Here is a 4461-nt window from a genome sequence, read left to right as displayed (position 1 = left end):
CAGGACAAATCTGTTTGTTTTCCTAGCAGTCCATGGTATTCTCAATGTGAAAAAAATACAAGTTAAAAAAACAAAACAAAAAACTGGAGTTGCATCCCCACAGCTTAGTGAGCCTTGTACGGCCTGGCCTGGTCCTGGACTGATCCTCGCCTCTCTGGACCTTGTTGCCCTTTTCATCCAGATGCCTGAGAAAGTCCCTCTCAGGCAGAGATTGCACAACTCAATGTCTCTGATGATCAGTACCTTCTATTCAAACAAGGACGTTTTCCTTAGACAGTTGATCTCACATGCTCCTGTTGCATTGGGCATGATTCACTAGGACAGACTGGCAAACCCTTACAAGTTAGACAGTGGTAAAAAGCTGGATATTGACATTATCCTCAACCCCCAGGAGTGTACTCTGACCCTTGTAGACACAGGCATTAGCTGATCTCATAAATAGTTTGGGAACATTTGCCAACTCTTGTACCAAAGCCTTCATGGAGACTGCAGGCTGGTGCAGACATCTCCATGATTGGTCCGTTTGGTGTTGGCTTTTCATTCTGCCTATTTGGTGGCAGAGGAAGTGGTAGTGACCACAAAACACAATGAGGATGAGAAGTATACCCTGGAATCTTCAGCTGAGGGTTCCTTCACAGCTGTGCTGGTCCTGGTGAACCCCGTGGTCAGAGGACTGAAGTGACTTCTCACTTTAAAGAAGATTGTACAGAGTGGTTAAAGGAGAGATAAGTCAAAGAAGTAGTGAAGAAGCGCTCACAGTTCACAGGCTGTCCCATCACTCTTCATTTGCAGAAAGAACGAGAAGAAGAAATCAGTGAGGGTGAGGCAGACAATAGAAAGGTGAGAAAGAGGAAGATGGGGATGATGAAGAGAAGCCCAAGACTGAAGATGTGGGTTCAGATGAGGAGGATGACAGTGGTGAGGACAAGAACAAGAAAACCAAACACATTAAGGTTTAATACATTGACTGAGAGGAACTGAGCAAGACTAAGCCCATTTGGACCAGAAATCCTGACGACATCACATAAAAGGAATATGGAAGTTTCTACAAGAGCCTTACTAATGACTGGGAAGACCACTTGGTAGTCAAGCACCTCTCAGTAGAAGGTCAGCTAGAATTATGCTGAGTGAACTCAGTCCCAATGTTTATCCCCCAGGATAAAGATTGTATAAGACCATTATTGTAGAATGAGTATAAGGATCCAGGAGGGGTGGGAGATGCTGGAAGCAGAGGGATGTGGATGTGCAGGGGGAGGGGGGATTAATCATTGGGTTGTGCAATTTGATGGGGGCATGAGGGAAACTTAAAGAATTTGTTCCAATTGGTATTACAATTTTGTAAATAAACTAGTGAAAAACATAAATTTTTAAAAAACCAAAATTTTAAAACCTGAACAAAAAAAACCCAAACAAAACCAAAATTAAGTTGCACTGACACTAGTTTTGTTCTACAAACATGTGAAAATTGATCAATAAATACGAATGAAGGTAAAAAAAAAAGAAGGTCCACTAGAATTCAGGGTGTTGCTATTTATCGAGCACCAGGCTCCTTTTGATCTCTTTGAGAACAAGAACAACATTAAACTTTATGTTCACTGTGTGTTCGTCATGAACAGCTGTGATGAGCTGATACCAGAGTATCTGAACTTCATTCATGGTATGGTTGATTCCAAGGATTTTCCCCTCAACATTTCTTGAGAAATGCAGCAACACAGCAAAACCCTGAAGGTCATCTGGACAAGCATCATCATGAAGTGCCTTGAGCTTTTCTCTGAGTTTGCAGAAGACAGAGAGAACTACAAGCAAGTCTATGAAAAACGATAAGAAGTTCTAACAACCTGATCCCGGGAATCCATGAGGCCCCTACTAATTCATGAGGCCTCAGCATCTCCTTTCTGAGCTTCTTCAATGTCACACATCCCAGTCTGGAGATGAGAGGACTTGTCTCACATGAAGGAGACAGAGAAGTCTATCTATTACATACTGGTGAGAGCAAAGTGCACGTGGTCAACTGTGCTTTTGTGGAATGCGCACAAGTGGAGCTTTGAAGTTGCCACTGAACTTATCAACAAGGAGTGTGTGCAACAGTTCAAGGAGTTTGATGGGAAGAGCCTGGTGTCTATCACCTAGAAGGACCTAGAACTACCTGAGGATAAAGAAGAGAAAAAGAAAATGTAAGGCCAGAGTTGAGAATCTCAATAAGTAAGCTCATGAAGGAAATTTTGGATACGAAGGTTAAAGAGGTGACAATCTCCAATAGACTTGTATTTTCACCTGCATTGTGACTAGCACATGTGGCTGGACAGCCAATTTGGAGCAGATCATGAAAGCATAGGTGCTTCAAGACTACAAAGGGCTACGTGATGGCCATAAAACCTCCTGGAGATCATCCTCGATCATCTGATTGTTGAGACACGGGCAGAAAGGTGAGGCAGACAAGAATGACAATGCCGTTAAAAACCTGGTGGTGCTGAGATTGCACTGCTCATTTAAGTTGCATTGCTCTCTTCTGGCTTCTCCCTGGAGGCTCCCCAACAATGGTATCCCCGAGTTTATTGTTGTTGTTGTGTGCTGTTGAGTTGGAGCTATTTCATGGTTGACCCCACAGGGGGTTTTCAGAGGCACTAAATCGCATGGGAGGAGATTGCCCATCTTACTCCTGTGATCTTTCTTTCGCTTCTGTTTTTTGTAATGCCTTTTTGCTTTCTTCACGGAGGATATCCTTGATATAAAAGGACAGCTCAAGAGGCCAATGCAAAGTATTGTAATGAAATTTGAGAGAACTGAAATTGGAGCCCAGAAAGGGAAGAACTTGCTCTGCATTTTTCAAGCTGAAAGAACTGGAAAAGAAATTCAAGCCCTGAGTCGCAACATTGAGAGATGCTGTGAGTTTACGCTGGATGATATGAAGGCCTCTCGCATCTTGAGGAGGGACACGTATGAAACGCTGGGGGATCTTGTGGCTTTATTTTCATCCTAAATGGGTGGCTCCTTGGAGGCAAGGATTCTGAGGCTCTGTCTAACATACTTTGGACATGTTGTGAGGAGAGACCGGTCCCTGGAGAGGGATTTCATGCTTGGGAGGGTGGAGGGACAGCACAGGAGAGGAAGGCCCTCTATGAGGTGGATTGATTCAGTGATTGGGATAATTGGGATGGGACTGTCAGAGACAGTGCGATTGGCACAGGACAGAGCAGAGTTTAGGGTTGTTGTACATAGGGTCGCTATGAGTCGCAGGCGACTCAATGGCACATAACAACAACAACAAGTGGGTGTCAGCAGATGGGACTTGTGAGATGAGTTGGAGATCTCTGGCTCATAGACCACCAGCATTTGGGTGTGCTGGAATTCAAAAATGCTGTAGGGAGCGAGGGCTACATGAACTTTCTTTCAAATGGTACAGCAGTGCTCTGTATATTTGTCCTACTGAAGTAACTTAGAGTTGTTGTAATGATGGACAACGGTGCAACAGGTGCGTCAAACACCATAACTGACTACCCATCATGGGCAGCGTTTGGTGCAGCTCCCACATTGATTAAGGTTTGGAAGCAGGAGTGGCATCCACTTCCTAAACCACATGCCTTCTGGATAATCTGTGAAGTTGGAGAAATGATGATAGTTATAGAAAGGCTTCAGGTGTTTTGTTCATCTTTTGTTTATAGAGAGTGGGGAGCGGGAGGAGGAGCAAGAGCCCTTGTATTTAAATGCTGATTGGGCCTGAGGGCCTACTTTTATTATTTCAGAGGAATAGTCTTCCAAGTTGTACAACACTTTTCTGTCAATTTGCTGTACTGCGGTAATCTGGGTTTGCTGTGAAGCTGAACCTTGTGCCATTGGGGGTCAAATGCTCTAATGGCTGCCCATGGTGGACAGTGTTTGGTGGAGCTCCCAATTTAAGACAAGTTTGGGAGCAGGAGTGGCATCCACTTCCTAAACCTCATGCTTCTGGAAATTTCATGAACCTGGAGAAACGATAATAAGTATAGAGGGATTTAGGGGTTTTGGTTCAGAAAGTACCATATGAACTGGAGCCAAAGGTAATGAAGGAGAGAGTGGAAGCAGCATTGAAGGGATTGACAAAAAATAAGGCCCCAGGAATTAATGGGATACCAATTGATTTATTTCGATTAACAGCTGCAGTCTGAATATCTATGCCAGTAAATTTGGAAGACAGCTGTCTGGCCAATGGATTGTAAGAGGTCCACATTTGTTCCCATTCCCAAGAACGGTGATCCAACTGAATGTGGAAACTAACAAACAATATTGCTAATATCATATGCAAGGAAAAGATTGCTGAAGATCATTCAAAAACAGCTAGAATATACATACATAGGGAACTGTCAGAAGTTCAAGCAGGGGTTAGAAGAGGCCAGGGCACTACGGATATCATTGCTGATCCCAGATGGATCGTGGCTGAAAGTAAGGAATAACAGAAAAATGTCTATTTGTGCTTTATTTACT

General features: G+C 43.6%; 1 pseudogene; it reads left to right on the top strand.

Moving 5' to 3' along the window:
* Positions 1-2404, top strand: part of LOC102877075 — an 11396-nt pseudogene extending 8992 nt beyond the window's left edge.
* Positions 2405-4461: the final 2057 nt, after the last annotated feature.

Source organism: Elephantulus edwardii, unplaced genomic scaffold (assembly GCF_000299155.1).
Source record: "Elephantulus edwardii isolate Elephantulus edwardi_28Jun2011 unplaced genomic scaffold, EleEdw1.0 scaffold00235, whole genome shotgun sequence".
Classification (NCBI taxonomy): domain Eukaryota; kingdom Metazoa; phylum Chordata; class Mammalia; order Macroscelidea; family Macroscelididae; genus Elephantulus; species Elephantulus edwardii.
This window is presented reverse-complemented; position numbering and strand designations above follow the sequence as displayed.